The sequence below is a fragment of the Nicotiana tabacum genome, chromosome 17, assembly GCF_000715075.1.
Source record: "Nicotiana tabacum cultivar K326 chromosome 17, ASM71507v2, whole genome shotgun sequence".
In the NCBI taxonomy this organism is placed as follows: domain Eukaryota; kingdom Viridiplantae; phylum Streptophyta; class Magnoliopsida; order Solanales; family Solanaceae; genus Nicotiana; species Nicotiana tabacum.
In genome coordinates, this window is record NC_134096.1 from 35,548,518 (window position 1) to 35,570,871 (window position 22,354).

The window sequence follows — 22,354 nt, forward strand, 5'->3', positions numbered from 1 at the left end:
AAAACTTTGCGCCTGCGAAAACGCACCTGTGCATTTCCTTCCGCTTCTGCGAAGCTTACCCAGAATCCTCATCTCCGCATCTGTGCCCCAGGCCTCGCACCTGCGGGCTCGCAGATGCGACCTCACCTACGCACCTACGGACCCAGCCTACCTCAAGACTATCCGTACGTGCGAACCCCCATGCGCACCTGCGGTTCTCCCCTTCGCAGGTGCGGAAATATCAATAGCAGCAGCTTCAGCTGCATTCTCCAATTTAAAACAATCCGTTAACCACCCGGAATCACCCCGAGGCCCTCGGGACCTCAAAAAAAATTTCAACAAGTCATATATCAACATACAAATTTAGACGAACCTTCAAATCACTCAAAACAACATCAAATCACCAAATTACCCTCGGATTCAAGCCTAAGAACTTCTAAACTTCCAAATTCGAAAACCGACGCCGAAACCAACCAAACCACGTCCGAATGACCTCAAACTTTTCACACACGTCACAAATGACACCACAAACCTACTCCAACTTTCCGAATTCCATTCCGACCCCGATATCAACTTCTCCACTACAGACCAAAATTGCCAAATTTTCAACTTTCGCCAGTTTAAGCCTAATTCCACTACGGACCTCCAAATCACATTCCGGGCGCACGCCTAAGTCCAAAATCACCTAACGGAGCTAACAGAACCATAAAAATTCAAATTCGATATCGTTTAGACATAGGTCAACATCAAGTTAACTTTTCCAACTTAAACTTCTAAATAGAAGACTAAATCTCTCAATCAACTCCGAAACCACTTCGGACCCAAACTAACTAACCCGGTATAACATAATACAGCTGAATAACACATAAAGAAGTAGAAATATGGGAAATGAGGCTATAACTCCCGAAATGACCGGCCAGGTCATTACATCCTCCCTCTCTTAAATAACCGTTCGTCCTCGAACAGGTCTAGAAATAAAGAAAGTATCAGTTTGTTTTGGAAATATGTCGGCTTGCCTAGTTCCACTATAGGCGCCATCACGATAGGGTTAGTTTGGGTCGTGATATCAACCCGGGGCCCGCCCGGTCAAAACCAGGGTCCAATGGTAGATTCCGTCTACCCATGACCCCACGATTTCATATATGTGATTAGTTTCAAAATTCAAGTCCAAATCGACTCTCAAAACTTAATTTCTTATTTTTTAAAAACTTGACAAAGTTTCCAAATTTCCAAGTTTCCAAACTTGCTCTATATTGATTTGGCTCCGAGCATTCAGCCCATCTTTATTCTGTCATACCGTATGGCCCCACCAGAGATGAAAGAATTGAAGAAGCAGTTGCAGGATTTGCTTGATAAGGGTTTCATTAGACCTAGTGTCTCGTCCTAGGGTGTCCCTATGTTGTTTGTGAAGAAGAAGGATGAATCGATGAGGATGTGCATAAATTATCGGTAGTTGAACAAAGTCACCATCAAGAACAAGTATCCATTGCCGAGGATTGATGAATTATTTGATCAGCTTCAGGGTGCCAAGGTATTTTCAAAGATTGATTTGACGTCGGGCTACCATCAGTTGAGCATTAGGGCATTTGATGTCCCTAAGACAACTTTTCGGACTCGGTACGGGCATTATGAGTTTCTAGTGATGTCTTTTGGGTTGATAAATGCCCCAGCAACATTTATCGATCTGATGAACCGAGTGTTCAAGACTTATTTGGACTCCTTTGTGATTGTGTTTATTGATGATATCTTGATATACTCCCGCAGTCGAGAGGAGCACGAGCAACATCTTTATATTGTACTTCAAACTCTGAGAGACAACCAATTATATGCTAAGTTTTCAAAGTGCGAGTTTTGGTTGGATTCGGTCGCTTTCTTGGGGCACGTTGTATCAGCAGAGGGCATTCAGGTAGACCTTAAGAAGATTGAGGCAGTTCAGAACTCGCCTAGACCCACTTTAGCCATGGAGATACGGAGTTTCTTGGGATTGGCGGGTTATTACCGTCGGTTTGTGGAGGGGTTCTCATCTATAGCAGCCCCGTTAACCAGGTTGACCCAGAAGGGTTCCCCATTCAGATGGTCAGACGAGTGTGAGGCGAGCTTTCAGAAGCTCAAGACTACTTTGACTATAGCGTCGGTGTTGGTGTTTACCCATGGGTTCAGGATCTTATACAGTATATTGTGTCGCATCTCGTATTGGTCTAGGTGCGGTATTGATGCAGGGTGGCAAGGTTATTGCATATGATTCGCGGCAGCTGAAGGTTCATGAGAAGAATTACCCTGTTCATGACTTAGAGCTGGCAACCATTGTTCATGCGCTGAAGATTTGGAGGCACTATCTTTATGGCGTGTCATGTGAGGTTTCACGGATCATCAGAGCCTACAGTATTTGTTCAAGCAAAAGGATATCAATTTGATACAAAAGAGGTGGTTGGAGCTATTGAAAGACTATGATATCGCCATCTTGTATCATCTCGGGAAGGTCAATGTGGTGGCCGATGCTTTGAGTAAAAAGGCAGCGAGTATGGGCAGCCTTGCATACATTCCAGTCAGTGAGAGACAGCTTGCATCAGATGTTTAGACTTTGTCCAATCAGTTTGTGAGGTTGGATATTTTGGAGTCTGGTCGTGTCCTAGCTTGTACAGTCGCTCGCTCTCCCTTGTTTGAGCGCATCAGATATCGGCAGTATGATGACCCTCATTTGCTAGTCCTTAGGGACATAGTGCGGCACGGTGGTGCCAAGTAGGTTACTGTTGGAAATGATGGAGTTTTGCGGATGCAGGATAGTGTTTGTGTGCCTAATATGGATAGACTTCGTGAGTTGATTCTTGAGGAGGCCCATAGTTCTCGGTATTATATTCATCCGGGCACCGTCAAGATGTATCAGGACTTGCGGCCGCATTATTGGTGGAGGAGAATGAATAAGTACATAGTTGCATATGTAGCTCGGTATCTAAATTGTCAGCAGGTAAAGTGTGAGCATCAAAGACCTGGTGGTTTGCTTCAGAAGTTAGAGGTTCCTGAGTGGAAGTGGGAGAATAACTCTATGGATTTCATTGTTGGACTCCCACGGACTTAGAGGAAGTTTGATGCAGTTTGGGTCATTGTGGACAGGCTGACCAAGTCAGCGCATTTCACTCCTGTGGCAGTTACCTATTTTTCAGAGCGGTTGGTAGAGATTTTTATCCGCGAGATCGTCCATCTTCACGGTGTGCCCGTGTCTATCATTTCTGATCGAGGTACGCAGTTCACCTCGTACTTCTGGAGGGCAGTACATCGTGAGTTGGGCACGCAGGTTGAGTTGAGCACATATTAGAGAATCCACGCTTGTGTTATAGACTTTGGAGGTTCTTGGGTTCAATTCTTGCCTCTTGCGGAGTTTGCCTACAACAACTACCAATCGAGCATTCAGATGGCTCCCTATGAGGCATTATACTATAGGCGGTGCCGATCGCCGGTTGGATGGTTCGAGCTGGGGGAGGCTCAGTTGTTGGGTACAGATTTAGTACAGGATGCCTTGGATAAGGTCAAGATTATTCAGGATCGGCCTCGCACAGCTCAGTACAGGCAGAAGAGTTATGCCGACCGTAGAGTTCATAACGTTGCATTCATTGTCGGAGAGAGAGTATTGCTTCGGGTATCACCCGTGAATGGTGTAATGAGGTTCGGAAAGAAAGGCAAGTTGAGCCCTAGGTATATCGGGCCTTTTGAGATTCTTAAGAGAGTGGGAGAGGTGGCTTATAGGCTTGTGTTTCCACCGGGTTTATCAGTAGTTCATCCGATGTTCCATGTGTCCATGCTCCGGAACTATCATGGCGACCCGTCCCACATGTTAGATTTCAGCTCTATCTAGTTGGACAAGGATTTGACTTACGAAGAGGAGCCGGTGGCTATCCTAGCCCGACAAGTTTGTCAGTTGAGGTCGAAGATTATCCTTCAGTCTGAGAGCAGTGGATAGGTCATCCCGTCGAGGCAGCTACTTGGGAGTCCGAGTCGGATATGCAGAGTAGATATCCCTACCTTTTCACCAGCCCAGGTACTTTTCTTTGTCCGTTCGAGGACGAACGTTTATTTTACAGGTGGAGAATGTGATGACCCGATAGGTCATCTTATGTTTTAGAACCCAATTCTGCACTTTAAAGCCTTAAATACCTCATTTTATCCTTCCTCAATTTGCGTGCGCCGTTCGAGTATTTTTTCGGAAAGTTTTTATGTTAAAAACTAAGAAAATATGAATTTTTTACCTTAAAATCCACTTGAGTTTACTTTGGTCAATGTTTTGAGCAAACAGATCCAAATTTGTGTTTTGACGGTCCCAGTGGGTCCGTATCGTGATTTGGGACTTGGGCGTATGCCCAGAATCGAATTCGGAAGTCCCTAGCCCGAGTTATCGCACTTTGTTGGAATTTGAAAGTTAAAAGCTTAACGACTTTGAAATGTTTTACCAATGTTTGACTTTTTGGATATCGGGTCCGTATTTTGGTTTCGGAACCCGGTATAGGTCCAATACTATATTTTTGAATTATCTGTCAAATTTGGGGAGAAACGGAGTTGGTTTGACGTGATTCGGACGTCCGGTTGTTATTATAGAAATTCTAAAGTTTCTTGAACATTTCATTTGATTTTTGTGTCCGATTCATAGTTCTAGGTGTTATTTTGGCGATTTGATCACGCGAGTAAATTTGTATGATATTTTTAGACTTGTGTGCATATTTGGTTTTTAGCCCCGAGGGCTCAGGTGAGTTTCGAATAGGTCACAGAGTGAAATTGGACTTAGAAATATTGCTGGTGTGTTTCAGTTCTGGTGCAGGCCTCTGATCTCGCATTTGCGAGGTCAGGCTTCACATTTGCGACCTCTGATAGGTTTGCATTTGCGAGCAACTCATCGTATTACCGAAGAGTAGCTGGAGTACAGGTCGCATTTGCGGAAGATCAGAGTTCGCATTTGCGAACCATTCATCGTAAATGCGATGATAGCAGAGATGGGATGGACTTTGCAATTGCAATAGTTTCTTCGCATTTGCGAACCCCAGGTCGCAAATGCGACATCTGCAACTGATCAAAATAGGAGTTAGACGGGATTTTTGTTAATTCTCTCAAATGTTCAAACTTAGAAACCTAGAGGCGATTTTTCAAAGAATTCTTCTTCCCCAAATCATTGGTAAGTGATTCTAAACTAGTTTTTTTTCAATCTTTCATTTCATTTCCTAAGATTTCAACCTAAAATCTTGTGTTTTCATGGTGGGAATTGGGGATTTTGGGTAGAATTAGGGATTTTTATAAAATGGGAATTTAGACCTCAAATTGAGGTCGGATTCTAAAATAAATTACATAACCGTGCTCGGAGGTGAATGGGTTATCGGGTTTTGGTCCGAATTTCGGGATTGGACCAAGCAGGCCTAGGGATTGACTTTTGTTGACTTTTTCAATAATGACCTAAATTGAATCCTTTGCAATCGTGGGTAGTTCCTAAGGCTCAATTTGAATCGTTTGGTTAGTAATTTGCTAGATTCTATTGGTTCGGAGGCTTGTTTGAAAGGCAAAGCTGTGATTGAGCTTTGAGTGGACCTTTGGAGCGAGGTAAGTATCGTGGTTAACCTTGACTTGAGGGATTAGGACTTATTTGTCTATTTGCTACATGTTTAGATGTTGGGTACAACGTATATGTGAGGTGATGAGTACTTATGTATTGTTGTAGGGTTAAAGCTTGCAGGTGGGACCTGTTCCTTGTAATTATTGCTTACTTTGATTGTGTTATCCATGCTTAGACTAATTATTTGTTAAACTGGTTGTTCTTACCGTGTTTATGGGTCTTTGTGATAATTGAGTATTAATTCCAAAGTTGAGATTGGTATTGTGGAACCGTTGTTGAAGTAAGGCTTGTTCTTGTTGATCTTATCTCCCTGTTATTGCTTGTTCATTGTTATGTGGTAAGGGAGAGTGTTAAAGCACGAAGGGTGATGCCGTGCCATATTGTGAGTGTTAAAGCACGAAGGGTAATGCCGTGAAATATCATGAGTGTTAAAGCTCGAAGGGTGATGCCGTGCCATATTGTGAGTGTTAAAGCACGAAGGGTGATGTCGTGCCATATTGTGAGTGTTAATGCACGAAGGGTGATGCTGTGCCATATTATGAGAGTTAATGCACGATGGGTGATGTCGTGCCGTATCTATTGATTTAAATTGAGAGTGAGAGTAAAAGCACGAAGGGTGATACCGTGTAGTATCATTGTTTCATTGTGAGGTTGAGAGTAAAAGCACGAAGGGTGATGCCGTATAATTTTATTTATTGTGCTTAATTGTTTTAACTGGTTAAAGGCATATTGACTTTTTTGGTTATCATTTCCGTTGTATTTATCGTATCTTGTATCCCCTTTAGCATGTCCTCATCCCAATAGTACATGATTAGCTTTTATCGGTTGTTATCTTGTACATATATTATTATTTGCACAAGTTTATTATGTGAGTGTCTTGTCATAGACTCGTCACTACTTCGTCGAGGTTAGGCCGACACTTACGAGTACATGGGGTAGGTTGTACTCATACTACACTCTGCATTTCTTGTGTAGATTTTGGTATCGTCCCTAGATGATCGTGAGACTCGGCAGTCCGAACTTGCTTATCGGAGACTCAAGGTAGAACTGCTGGCGTCCGCAGACCTTGGAGTCCCTTTATAGTTTCCTTATTTTACTGTTTCTTTCCATTCATAACAGTTGTATTTTGTTCAGACTCTATTTGTAGCAAATCTTAGAAGCTCATGAGTTGTGACTCCAGATCCGTATTGTATCAAATATTATGGGATTTATGTTATTCCGCATTTCAGTTTTAGCTTATATTTAGTTCAATTGATTCTGTTATTGAAATTGACTAAAATTGGTTTAAAGAATCCTCTAACACTGGCTTGCCTAGCAAGTGAGATGTTAGGCGTCATCACGGTCCCGAATGTGGAAATTCCGGGTCATGAAAATAGTGTTCTTGAGAAAATAAGGGGAAGATAAATAATGTTCCTAGAAATGAAATTAAATGTTGCAATGAACCTATAGAATCATTTTCTAGCTAAATTGGAAGTGTTGAACCAAGTAATCACCAAATTGAATATTTTGAAAATGTTGATTAAGGAAGACGATGACTAGTATTTGGCGGTGTTAGAGAATTAATGTAGTATCATTGATGACTTCAAATGGGTATTAAATTATAAGAGTGGAGTTAAATATGCTAGTAGGTGAACCTATTGGATGATTTGAGTTGGAGGCTTGTAGCCAACTTGTGAGCTGGATATTGATAAATATTTTTGAGTTATATTTTGATTGTCATTGGGATATCAATACGTTGGTGGAGTTTGAGCATTTTACTCAATTTAGAATGTCAGAAGAGGATTAAGAGTTTGAAAATGATATTAAAGCGAAAACGATGTAAGTTGATTAAAACTTACTCTTCTCGAGTGATTTTATCTAAAGTTATACTTTGGACTATATGAAATTATTTGTAAATATGAATCCATACTTGTGGGGGCAAGCAGAGAAGGATGTCACCAATTATCTTAAATTGTTGCATAGAAAAGACCCTATTATTGTATAAAAGAAAAAAATTCTTATTTTCAAGGACTTGATGTCAAATGACATTTGAAGAAAATATTATAAGTTTTATTCAAAACTTATATTGATGATAAAGAGATTAAACATTTGAGTTCTATTGTAATCATCATTTTATAAAATGGGAAATATGATATTTTAAATTTTTTACATTTTGAATAGCATTTGTTAAATCTGTAATGATTAGAATCTCATTTTGTTAATTGCTTTAATATGAAATGAGAAAGGATTTAATTTAATTTTTTTCAAATTGTTCGGAGTGACTATAAATGTCATAATTTGGTAAAATAAATACTTTGAGGCTATTTGGCTATGAATCTATTTTTGGAGTATCAAATATTTTAGGAGTATCAAATATTTTAGGAGTTACTTATGTTCACCGAGATTGGCTTCGGATATATTGTGTTCGTTGTCATGAAACTACACGTGTTGGTGCAGGCGTACATGGCCACTTTGTGGTATAGACTACGGCAGAGTGCTCTCTCTCGGGAGGGTACTATTTTGTGCTATTATTAGCATGGCTGAGTCGATTCGTCCGACACTATGATAAGACGACCTGAGCAAGTAGGGTATATGATACTTGCCGCTAGGTATAAAAGCTAGTTGACCTTCTTGTGTCGGTGATGATATAGTATTCCCAGTGAAAAGTAAGGATGATTTTCTTATATTTAGGCCTAAGGATCCGAAAGTGATTTTAATGACTTGATAAAATTGAAATAGTTTTGTATAATCTTTATTAAAAATCATGAATTGATATAAATATCTTATAAGTTTATATCATGGTTGACATTTCTCTTTCCAAGGTATGATGAAGTACCACTTTTATTTCGTGGTAGCTATTATGTTATTTCTTATCCATAGATAGTTGTGTTGGATTGTAGGGTTGAGGACGTCTTGCATAAAGGAAAGATTATTTAATTTGATTATATCATTTTTATGAAAAGTTTCATGTATGATTTTGGAAATAAAAAATATTTTGTGAATTGATTTGAAAATGTACAAGATTTTAATTTGGCATCCGCAATTATATTTGGTTTTGACATATGTTTTGGTTCGCTTGTGTCGGGTAGTGTGCCAGGTGTCAGTCATGCGGATTTCAGTCGTGATAGTTTTTGGCAGGAATGAACCAGACTTCTATGATACCATGTCAGTATATGATATATACCATGTAGGTATCATAAAAGACTAATGTGTAATTTTTGTGTGTGGAAGAAATGAATCAGTCCTCTATGACATTTTGTAAGTATATACTATATACCATTTTGGTATACAGTTCATGCCAACGGTATACTGTTAGAGTATATTATATATAATATAATAGTATACTATTACAATTTGGTCCTTATAGAATTTTTTAAAAATTTCAACGGAGTTATCATATATTTATTTCTTAAACCAAAATATTTAGTTTGAAAATTTGGTGAAAATTCTGGAGTAGATTTTTGTCATGACCCAAAATCCCCTCACAGGCGTCGTGATGGCACCTAGTCTCTAAGACTAGGTAAGCCGATTTCAATTACCTTTTGAAACCATTTTTTTGAATCAATCTACTCTACACTATTTTGGTATATAATATTTAACTCAATAGTATATAATTTAATATGTTGATCTGGCGAAGAAACATTTGAATTATATACTAAAATAATATACTATATACCATTTTGGTATATAGTTCATTCCAACGGTATACTGTTACAGTATACTATATAATGTAACAGAAATATTACAATTTGGTCCTTTTCGAATTTTTTGAAATTTTCATTGAGTTCTTTTTCAACTTTTCAATGGAGTTCTCATATTTTTTTAATTTTTTTATTAAACCAAAATATTTAGTTTAAAATATTTGATTGAAGGTTGTGGCAAGAGTTTGAGTCAATTTGGTGAAAATTCTGGAGTAGATTTTTAAAATTTAGGTTAAAATTAAGTTGAACTAACAAAGAAGACTAATTTATAATATATACAAAAATAATCTACTCTATAACATTTTGGTATATAATATTTAATTCAATACTGTATAATTTATTGTGTTGAATTGGCGAAGAAGAATTTGTATTGTATACTAAAATGATATACTATATACCATTTTAATATACAGTTTCATTCCAACGGTACACTTGTGACGACTCGGCCAGTCATTTTGAGAGTATTATCCCTGAACCCCTATTTATTGCTCCCTCTATTTCATTCTGTGGTTACGTGACTCGCCGGGAGGTTTGGTTTTTGGTTTTGGAGTGCCTAAAATGGAAGTTTAAGTTGTATGAAGGAGACTCCAGAATAGAGTTTTGACGGTTCATATAGCTCCGTAGAGTGATTTTGGTCTTAGGAGCGTGTCTGGATGTTGATTTGGAGGTCTGTAGGTCATTTTAGCGTCAATTGGCGAAAGTTGGAAAGTTTGATCGAGAGTGGACTTTTTGATATCGGAGTCGGATTCCAATTCAGGAAGTTGGAGTAGGTCCGTAATGTCAATTATGACTTGTGTGCAAAATTTGATGTCAATCGGACTTGAATTGATAGGTCTCGGCATCGGATGTAAAAGTTGAAGTTTTAAAGTTCATTATGCTTAAATCAATCCGTAATTCATGATTTTAGCGTTGTTTGATGTGACTTAAAGGCTTAACTAAGTTTGTATGATATTTTAGGACTGGTTGGTATAATTGGTCGAGGTCCCGGGGGCCTCGGGTAAATAACGGATTGTTAGCGGATCAATTTGGACTTGTGAGAATGGCGGAAGGCACTAGTTCTGGTGCAATCGCTCCTGCGCAAGATTTACCACACGTGCGAGCTCGCAAAAGCGAGTGGGAAATCGCAGATGCGGGGACGATGAGGATGTTCAGTGGTCGCAGGTGCGACGTGAAGGCCGCAGAAGCAGAGTCGATTTTGCGGAAGATTGATCGTAGAAGAGGACGAGTGCTTGGGAGGCATGTCCACAGAAGCGGACGTGTTTTTGCAGATGCACACCCGTAGAAGCGCTCTTTGGACTGCTGAAGCGGGCTTTGGACCGTTGAAGCGGGTGGCCAGCTACAGTGACCTTCCGTAGAAGCGAGCGAGGGACCGCAGAAGCGCTTCCGCAGATGCGGATGATTGTGCACAGGTGCGGAGTCTGGGAGTTTAAGTGAACTCCGAAGATGCAGAGATGTCACAGCAAAAGTGGTACCGCAAATGGGGATTTTTTACCGCAAAAGCGAAATCGCTGGGCAGAAAAGGGCCAATTCCGAGGGTTTAATTTTATTCTCCATTTTTGAACCTAGAGAGCTCGGATTGAGGCAAAATTTAGAGGGTTTTCAGAAGAAACAATTGGGTAAGGATTCTTGACTTGTTCTTGATTTATATCCACAATATCATTTATTCTTCATTTAATTAAGGATTTGGGTTGCGAAATTTGTGAAAAAGGTGGAAAAATTCTTAGTCCGAATTTTGAGGTTTGATTGAGAATTTTATACTGGATTTGAGTAATTTTGGTATGGGTGAACTCGATATCGAATGAGTATTAGTATTTTGTGACTTTTACCTGATTCTGAGACATTGGTCAGGATCGACTTTTGGGGCAATTTCTCGATTCTTTGATAAAGTCATAGATTTATTATTTAAATTAGTTTCTTGTAGTTGTATTTATAGTATGAAATTGCTTTTGACTAGATTTGGGCCGTTCGGAGTTGGAAAGTCGAGGGAAAGGCATTCTTATCAAATGATTAAGAGAGATTTGAGGTAAGTGTCTTGTCTAACCTTGTGGGGGGGGGGGGGAAATCCCCTTACGATTTGGTATTATTGTAACAAGTTATGAGATGTGAGTGTCGTGTACGCGAGGTGATGAATGCGTACACGGGCTAAATATGGAAATTCTGGTTCTTGCCAAGTAGTGTTGTTTAATTCCTTAACTGAGTTGCCTTAGCATGTGTAGTCATCATGTTTAGCCTAGTATCACATGTCGACGTGTCTTAAATCTTACTTGCAACTTGTGCAACATGCTTAGTTGAATTAACTGCTTCCTTGATTTTATATTCAGTCTTTAACTGTAGGATTCCTTGCTGTAAATTCGTTGTTCCATAAGTTATGAGTTGTGTATTTAATTTTGGGACTATGAGACGGTACCTCGGGAGCTCCCCGTTGCATATTTACTTTTGGGACTACGAGGCTATACCTCGGGAGTTCCCCGTTACATATTTACTTTTGGGACTACGAGGCGATACCTAGGGATCTCCCCTGTTGTGTATTTACTTTTGGGACTACGAGATGATACCTCGGGAGCTCCCCTGTTGTGCATTTACTTTTGGAACTACGAGGCGGTACCTCGGGAGATCCCCTGTTGTGTATTTACATTTGGGACTATGAGGCGGTACCTCTGAAGTGCTCCCTTATTGTTTACCTCTATTTGTTGTGTTGTTACCTTTCTGAACTTCCTCACTGTTAAATTCTCAATCGTTTCATTATATTATTATATCTTCTACTTTGTTTCCTTTTTATTCCAGTAGGGCCCCAACCTGACCTCGTCACTACTCTACCGAGGTTAGGCTTGTCACTTATTGGGTACCGTTGTGGTGTACTCATGCTACTCTTCTGCATACCTTTTGTGCAGATCCGGGTTCTTCCTACGAAGCCAGATACCAGTGAGATAGCATGTACGCGGAGACTTCAAGGTACATCTGCCAGCATCCGCAGACCTCGGAGTCCCCCTCTATCCTTATTATGTTGTTTTGTTATTCTCTTTAGACTCTGATGTATTGAGACACTTAGTATTTTCTCTTAGAAGCTTGTGACTTATTTCTACCGGGTTTTGGGAGTTGTAATTATTTTGAACCGCAATTTGTTTTTTTATATATTTCATAAGTTGTATGTTATTCCGCAAAAATTGTTATGCTTACCTAGTCATAGAGACTAGGTGTCGTCACGACATCCTACGGAGGGAAAGACGGGTCGTGACAAGTTGGTATCAGAGCACTAGGTTCATAGGTGTTATGAATCACAAGTAGGTTTAGTAGAGTCTCATGGATCAGTATAGTGACGTCAATACTTATCTTCGGGGGGCTATGGAACTGTCAGGAAATTTCACTTCTTTGATTCCTTGTCGTGCGAACTTGTTGACTTTGGGATTCTAAACTTCTGTCTTTCTATTCTCTCATAGATGGTGAGGACACATACAGCTGGATCAGAAGACCAGACACCTGCGTCCTCTGCTAGAGCCACGAGAGGCCGGGGCCGGGGTAGAGGCCGAGGACGTCCACATGGTGAAGCCAGAGCACCCGCACGAGCTGCTACAGAGGAGCCACCAGTAGCTCCAGTTGGAGGGTAGGCACTTGAGATGCCTGTTACTACACTAGCCCTCCAGGAGACTCTACCCCAGTTTCTGAGCATGTTCAGCACCTTGGCTCAGGCAGGATTAATACCACTTGCTCTTGTTACATCTCAGGCTAGGGGAGGAGCACAGACTCCCGCCGCCCGTACCCAGAGCAGTGGGTTCAGGTCGACCAGGTTCCAGAGATCATACCGATGCAGCTGGTAGCTCCAGTTCATCCCGAGGTTAGGGCAACAATTTCTGAGGGGGAGAAACTCAGGATCGAGAGGTATAAGAAGTACCACCCTCATACTTTCAATGGCTTGGCATCAGAGTATACCCAGGGTTTTCTTGAGGACTGACACAGTATCCTCCATACTATGGGTGTTGTAGAGTCTAGTGGGATTTTTTTCACTATGTTCCAGCTTAGAGGTGCGGCCTATCAGTGGTGGCGCGCATACGAGTTAGCTAGTCCGGCTGAGGCAGCTTCACTCACTTGGACTCAGTTCTCGGACATGTTTTTAAGGGAGTATGTTCCCTACAGTCTCAGAGATGCACGGCGCGCAGAGCTTGAGTAGTTGCGCCAGCGTTCTATGGACGTGTCAAAGTATGCGGTCCGATTCAGTGATTTGGATAGGCAAGTACCAGCCTTGGTTGCTGTTGTTCAGGAGGGGGTTAATCGATTAATTGAGGGGCGCATGGACTGATAGTTGGAGATGGATATTACGTACCAGCAGGTAGTAGGGATTTCTAAGAGGTTGGAGGGTATGCTGACTCGGGAGAGAGGAGAGAGAGGCCAAGAGATTTCGAGATTCTGGAACTTATAGTGATACTCGTGCCCCAGCTGCAGCTCGTCAAGACAGGGGTTTTATGGGTTGCCCTGTTCATTCAGCACTTCCAGTCGCCAGCGGTGCTCTAGCCAATCCTAGGACCTAGGATCCCTATTATGCACCGCCAGTGTCTAGTGGACCTCCTATACGGGGTGCTTTCAATAGTCAGTCTAGCCGATCAGGCCCGAGCCAGCCACAACAACCACGTCCACCGAGAGCTTATTTTGAGTGTGGCGACACTCGCCATATGGTAAGGTATTGCCTTAAACTTAGGAGGGGTACACCTCCACAGATTTCTCAGGCACCGCGTACTCCACCGGGTCCTTAGGCTATGGTTACAGCACCAGCTACTACCCCACCTGCACAGCCAGCTAGAGGTGGAGGTCGAACAGGTAGAGGTCTCCATAGAGGGGGAGGCCAAGCCAGATATTATGCCCTTCCTTCTAGGGCAGAGGCAGTTGCATCCGATTCTGTCATCACATGTATTGTTCCGGTCTGTCATAGAGATGCATCAGTCTTATTTGATATAGGCTCCACTTATTCCTATGTGTTATCTTATTTTGCTCCATATTTCGGTGTATCCCGTGATTCTCTGAGTTCACTTGTCTTTGTGTCTACACCCGTGGGTGATTCTATTATTGTTGACCGTGTGTATCGGTCGTGTTTGATTATTCTTAGTGGTTTTGAGACCAGAGCCGATTTATTATTGCTCAGTATGGTGGATTTCGATGTTATTTTGGTCATGGACTGGTTGTCTCCCTATCAGGCTATCCTTGATTGTCACGCCAAGATGGTGACGTTGACTATGCCAAGTCTACCGCGCCTAGAGTGGAGAGGTACCTTAAATCATGTTCCTAGTAGGGTTGTCTCATTTCTTAAGGCTCAGTGAATGGTTGAGAAGGGATGTGATGTGTATCTGGCATATGTGAGGGATGTTAGTGCTGATACTCCCACCGTCGAGTCAATTCCGCTAGTGAGGGACTATTCAGATGTATTTCCGGCGGATCTTTAAGGCATGCCGCCTGACAGGGATATTGACTTTGGCATATTTATTACCGGGCACTCAGCCAATTTCTATTTCACCATAGTATGGCCCCAACATAGTTGAAATAATTAAAAGAATAGTTGTAAGAGTTGCTTGATAAGGGCTTCATTCGGCCCAGTGTGTTGCTTTGGGGTGCTCATGTCTTGTTTGTAAAAAAATAGGATGGTTCTATGCGAATGTGTATTAATTATCGCCAGTTGAATAAGGTTACAGTGAAGAACATGTATCCAATGCCATGTATTGATGACCTATTTGATCAGCTTCAGGGTGACATAGTGTTCTCTAAGATCGACTTGCATTCCGGCTGTCATCAGTTGAAGATTCGGAAACCAGATATCCTGAAGCTTTGTGTGGGGATTATGGTAGAGAGATCGTGATTGTGATACACCTCGACCCGCATATATATTGGGGTGAGGCGGCATGGCCGCTTTGTGTAAGAATTATGATATTGTGGGACTGCACCTCCACCCGCTTACATTGGGGTGAGGCGGTACGACCGCTTTGTGTATAGTTTTGGTATTATTGTGGCGCCACCACCTTCATACATTGGGGTGAGGCGGCATAGCCGCTTTGTGTAAGTTCTTAGTATTGTGGTTATATATCCACCCGCATATATTGAGGTGAGGCAGCAGAGCCGCTTGATTAGAGTTGTGGTATTGTACGTACACCTCCACTTGCATACATCGGGTGAGGCGGCTGGGCCGCTTTGTATGAAGATGGTTACATAGGATCTCATCTGAAATCCTATAAATGTTGTTGATAGCTTTTAATAAGCTTGCTATGGTTGAGGCAATTATCTATATTATTCTATTGCCGCACTGGTTCATCATAATTATCTTGTATTTCTAAATTCTTAAATTGGTGTTTAGTTTTCATACTAGTACTATTCGACGGTACTAACGTCCCTTTTGCCGGGGGCGCTGCATCTTTAAATGGATGCAGGTGGTTCCATAGCAGGAGACATTGATCAGTGATAGCAGTACACCTTCTTTCCAGCTGACTTGGTGAGTCCCATTTCATCCCGGGGTCATGTATCTTTTGATCTTTATGTATTATGGTTGAGGTATAGCCGGGGCCTTGTTGCCGGCATTATCATTGTACTCTTCTTTATCCATAGAGGCTCTATAGACATAGTCTGGGTTGTGTATTGGTGTTGGGGAAAGACAAACTATGTTATGTTGTGGTTGTATTACTTGTCCTTTTGAGACTTTAAAAATGATGAAACTATTGGTAAGAAATTGGTAATTGTAGACATGACCACTTTATTGTTTAATTAAGGAAAACATATATTATCTTTATTCATGAATGAGTTTGGGTAGAAGGAATCCAATAGACTTGCTCGGTCGGGTTTACTCGGTTGAGCGCCGGTCGCTCTCCTCGGTTTTTGGGGCGTGACACCTCGGGAGCTCCCCTGTTGTGTATTTGCATTTGGAACTACGAGGCGGTACCTCGGGAGTTTCCCCCTATTGTCTACCTCTATTTGTTGTGTTGTTACCTTTCTAAAATGCCTAATTGTTAAATTCTCAGTCATTTCATTATGTTATTATATCTTCTGCTTTGTTTTCTTTTTATTTCAGTAGGGCTCCGACCTGACCTCGTCACTATTCTACCGAGGTTAGGCTTGGCACTTACTGGGTACCGTTATGGTGTACTCATGCTACTCTTCTGCACAGCTTTTTGTGTAGATCCAGGTTCCTCCTACCAGGCCAGATACCATTGAGATAGCCTATATATAGAGACTTCAAGGTACATCTGCCAGCGTCCGCAGACCTCGGAGTCCTCCTCTGTCCTTATTATGTTGTTTTCCTTATTTTCTTTAGACTCTGATGTATAGAGACACTTAGTATTTTCTCTTAGAAGTTTGTGACTTATTTCTACCGGGTTTTTGGAGTTATAATTATTTTGTACCGCAGTTGTTTTTTATATATTTCATATGTTGAGGTTTGAGTTCAGTTTTATATTTTGTCATTCCGCAAAAATTATTAGGCTTACCTAGTCATAGAGACTAGGTGCTTTTACGACATCCTATGGAGGAAAACTTGGGTCGTGACAATACTGTTATAATATACTATATAATGTAACAGTATACTATTATAATTTTGTCCTTTTAGAAGTTTTTGAAATTTTTATTGAGTTCTTTTTTAACATTTCAAAAGAGTTCTCATGTTTTAAATTTTTTTCTTAAGCTAATATATTTAGTTTGAAATATTTGATTGGAGGTTGTGGCTAAGGTTGAGTCAGTTTGGTGGAAATTCTCGAGTAGATTTTAAAATTTAGGTTAAAATTGAGTTAAACTAGCGAAAAAGACTAATTAGTAGTATATACAAAAATAGCATACTATATACCATTTAGGTATAAAATATTCAATTTTTGGGTCGTGACAATTTATTGCAGCAGTATACTATTACATTATATTGTATAATGTAACAATATAGTTAAATTTGGTAATTTTTTAATTTTTCAAAAAAAAAAATCAATGTGTCATTTTTTAATTTTCTAATAGAGTTCTCGATATCATATATCATGTTCGTATATGATATATACCATGTGGGTATCATAGTATACTGCAATAATATACTTCAACTGCTACTAATAAATTTTGATATACTATATGCTAGAGAAAGTTATTTTCTAATAATAGATTATGCTTTGATGCATTGATGACTACTCACACAATATTAGATAAGATTAAAAATAACCACATTCGTCAGAAGGTACAAGTTGTATGCATTGATGACAAAATGAGAGAAGGCTGCTTGAGATGGTTTGGTAATATACTACGTCTACCTATAGAAGCATTGGTCCGTAAATCTGAAACTATAGTGAGGGAAAGTATTAAAAAGGCCTAAACTCACATGGAAGGAAGTAGTCTCGAAAGACCTACAAATTTTTAGAATCAATATAGACTTAGCTAAAGATTAGGGCACAATGGAAGAAAAAGATCTATATAGTTGTTTCCTACTAATTGGGAATAGGTTTTAGACTTGGTAGAGAATTTTTAATATAGTTATTATTATTACTATATATATATACCTTACTTTATACTTTTATTTTTATTTTATTTTATTTTGATAATGATGATGATACGAGTTTAGCTTAAAGAAAAAAATAAGGATTTATATCGCCGATCCCAATTTGTTCGGAATTGAGGCATAGTTGTTGTTGTCGTCGTCATGTTGGGATGATAGACAATAGACCATAAGAAGTTAATGGAGAAATTAACGAAATAGCACTTTTACTCCTTGTGTTTGATTCAAGTTTAGTATGGATTCATTGCCACAATATAGGTCATAGCACATTAGACCTGCAACTTCTTTCTTTTAATGCTCCTTATCAACCAAAAAAGAATATCCCTATAAAGATAGAGTAATCTCTATCTCATGCTAGATAATTCCCCTTGAGGCACCAAAACTACTAAAATAGTACGGGCTTTTCAGTTTTTGGACTAATAATTGAAAAATAGCCAGCGTTTGCAAAATCATTGAAAAATAGCTATTATTTTGCTGCAACACGAGAAGTTCCAGCATAATATACTGGAGATTAGTGCACCTATGTATGAACTTCCAGCATGTTATGCTGGAACTCCGGCACACGGAAAGTTTCAGCATAATATACTGGAGATTGGAGTACCTGTGTATGAACTTCCAGCATATTATGCTGGAACTCCTCTATATTATGCCGAAGTTCACATGTAAAAAATTCGAACTCCAGTATTATGCTAGAATATTTTCCGGATTTTGAACAGTGCTTTCGTTCAAATTTATCTTTACATGAAAAGTAGCTAAATTTCGATTACTTTTGAAACTGTATCTATTCTTTAATTACCACTTGTAAATCTAGCTATTTTTTAATTTCACCCAAATTTTGAAGACATCAAACTGATATTGGCCCAAAAATCATGAGTACCTGTAGTTTCTTAGATTGGAGTTTGATTATGATTTCGTCGATATAACATTTTTAATGTTTAATACCATTTGGTGCAGCAAAGACATTGGTACAATATATCATATTACAAAATCCTACGGATATTCGTGTGTACCAAGAGAGCATTTGAGGCATTAACTTGCACTAGACCTTAAGCAAATGGAGTAAAACTGATTTTTTACAATTCCCTACTAACTTTTTCACTATCTGCTATTTATTGTCACGATATAGTACAACAACAATAATATACCCAGTATTGTCCTACACCGTGGGATCTGAGAAGGGTAGTGTGTACGCACACTTTACCCCTACCTTGTGAGGATAGAGAGGATGTTTCCAATAGACCCTCGACTCAGGAAAGCATAAGCACCACATTAATGAAAATATAGACAAGAAGGGACAGCACCAAAAAGCTATATAAAAGCATAATAAAAACAACAAGATAGTAATGTGGTCAATAATGAAAGAAAACAACGGTTAGTCATAAAAATCTACTACCAGCAGAAAGCAATACAGCGTTGTGTGGGATTGAGATTTGCATGTGCAAGGTCGCGGTTTAGTTCTGAAGGAAAGGTTATGAATTCTTATATGGCACGGGCGATTTTCGATGTTTCGATGAATGCTATAACTACTTGGTAATGCCTGAGAAGGGTGCGCATTTTAGAAGGCGCATTGCGTTTTGACTTACAGATATTTTATTGGTATTGTGGTACCCACCTGGTTGATCGATTGCTGATGTTCAGATTTTGCTATATGGCACGGCAGAATTATGGAAGAATTTCTCGTGGGATGATTGTGTATGGGAGATGTGCTAGCCATTCGAGTAGTGGAGTTGGGATCAACTATGGTGATTCGTGTGTTATATGGATTTGGAGACTGGAGTCCTTAGAAGCAGATTGTTTAGTGATTGTGGACTGTGAATATGTGGCCCAGGTTAGCCAACTGGTAGTACGTGCTATGGTTAGGTCATTGTGGATTTTGGAGGGCCATTTATCCATTTGAGGATGACCAGAGTTGATTTGGGGGCCCATGGTAGGCCCAATGAGGACGTGTATACACCAGGTCAGATTTACTGACTCAGAACTCTTAGTGTTGAGGGGTGAGTCATTCGGTTAGAGTGAGCGTATTCGTGTTCTGGCATGTTCTATGTGTTACTCTTCTATGCTACGAGGGGTAGTGGTTCGTTGGTTATATGCACACATGGTGCAATTCTATTTGGGCATTATAGTGAAATTTGAGCGAGATGGTTATTGGGGTGTTGAATGGTTGATTGCGCCTTGGTTATGGTCTTGCCATGCTGTGGTATATTGTGTTATTTGCTTCTCCATGGTATTGGTCATGCACTTCATGTATTTGATGTCGAATTGTGTGTGATTGTTGATTTGAGCATTGTGGCTCGAGGTATTTCATATGGACCAGTATTTGAATGGGGTCATGCTTTGCAGCGGGGTTATGTTGAGATTTGATCCTTTGTGTTAGATCCGTGTGTCTTGGTTCTACTACATATGATGTGTTCGTAGCATTATGGTTGTGATGGTGTTTGTTGAGCTTGCGGGACATTTCTCTCATTTGAGTCATTTTCTTTTTGGGTGCATCTGAATTGTTGCGTACAGGTGCACGGATTGCACGGTTTGTGTATTTAGGTTGTGTTGGTGTGGCATGTCAGTAGAGTGGTTGTATTTGATAAGATGAGGTCATTGGACCTAGAATAGGTGCTATCGGATTTAATGGCAGTATATTTGGAAGATAATGTCACTAATCGACTTAGAAATTGGCTATGGTTCTTGTCGGGGGAGGGAGAGCTCAATGACTTGTTGATCTGATGAGTGGTTATGAGTTTCTGTATGTTTCTTTTATCATAGGCAGTGTGCAAAGATTTTGAATGAGGTTTTATTTGATGAGATTATTACCGATATTGGGTTTGTTTTGAGCAGCTACTGTGATCGAGAATTATTACTACGAGTATGCGAGTTGTGTGGTATATCATATGATTATGTCTTAGGTTATGGTTAGGGCTTGATACAGCTTGTTCAGACTTACACAGTGTATAGATACGAGATTCGAATCTTAGAAGGAATTCCGAATGTTGGAAATTGGGTTCTAATATTTATGGGCTAAGGTTGAATTAAGGATCTTCAGTTATGTTGATTGTCAGGCTTATATAGATTGGGGTTATGCGGGATCACCCCAGGGTATGTGCATGGTATGGTTACACGGCGATTTGATGGCTTGGAATGACTCTGGGCACGTTCGAGGACGAACGTATATTTAAGTGGGGGAGAATGTAACGACCCAACCGGTCATTTTGAGCATTTGCATTCCATTTAGCCATTTGAAGTCTTGAGTAGCTTCATATGATGTATTATGACTTGTGTGAATCGTCGGTTTTGGTTTTCAGGAGTTTCAAAATTAGTGTGGAAGAATGAATTTCATGTTTGAAGCTTTACGTTGGAAGAGTTGACCAATTTTGACTTTTTAGTATTTGACCTCGGATCAGAGTTTTGATGGTTCCGTTAGGTCCGGATGGTAATTTGGACTTGGGCGTATGCCCGGATTTATATTTGGATATTTCTAGAAGGTTTCGGCACTAATTGGCGAAAGTTGGCATATTCATAAGTTTGAACAGGAGTTGACTTTGATGATATCGGATTTGGACGGTGGTTCCGGGAATTGAAATAATTTTGTTATGTCATTTGTGACTTATGTGCAAAATTTGAGTTCATTTGATATGGTTCGGCACGAGTTTTGGAAGTTCAAAGTTCAAAAGTTTATTAAGTTTGATTTGAGGTGTGATTCGTGGTTTTGATGTTGTTATGCATGATTTGAGGCCTCGAATAAGTTCGTGTTATGTTATAGGACTTGTTGGAATGTTCATATGGGGTCCCGAAGGGCTCGGACGTGATTCAGATTGATTTCAGACCATTTTTTTCATATTTGCATTGTTGGTTTATGTTGATGTCTGGTGCACTAAACGTTCTTCGCGATCGCAAAGTTGGAGTTACGATCGCGTAGAGGAAAGACTGGAGATGGGAAGTTTCTTAATCGTGGTCACGATTGGAAGTCCGCGTTCGCGTAGATTTGTGTTGGTTGTAGTACGCGTTCGCATATGAGTCATCGCGTTCGCATAGAGATGAGCTGGGAACTGGAATATTCTTCAACGCGTTTGCGTAAGAAGGGACACATTCGTGAAGGTTGGGCACATGTGTGCTTCGCGTTCGCATTGTCAGAGTCGCGAATGCGTAGAGATTTTGGGTGGCATTGGCACTTGTTCTCTGCGATCGCGAAGGTTGTTCCGCGATCACGATGAGTATCCCTGGGCAGTGAATATAAAGTACTCTATTTCGGAGGTTTCGGCCATTTTAGCATATTTGGAGCTATGGAGCTCGGATTGAGGCAAATTTTGAAGAGATTGTCACCATATAGATTTGGGTAAATTTTTTCTATTCGGTTTTGATTATATTTCATGAATTTATCTCCGTTTTTGGCTTTTCATTGATGATTGCAAGAGAGAAATTGAGGGGTTTTGTATAAAATATCATAAAGTGAATTTTTGGGTTTTGAACATCGATTCGGAGTCAGATTTGAGTGAAACTAGTATGGTTGGACTCGTAATTGAATGGGTTATCGGATTTTGTGATTTTGTTGGGTTCTGATGTGCGGGCCCAAGTTTGACTTTTGGATTAACTTTGGGCTTTTGACTAAAGATTCCACCTTTATCG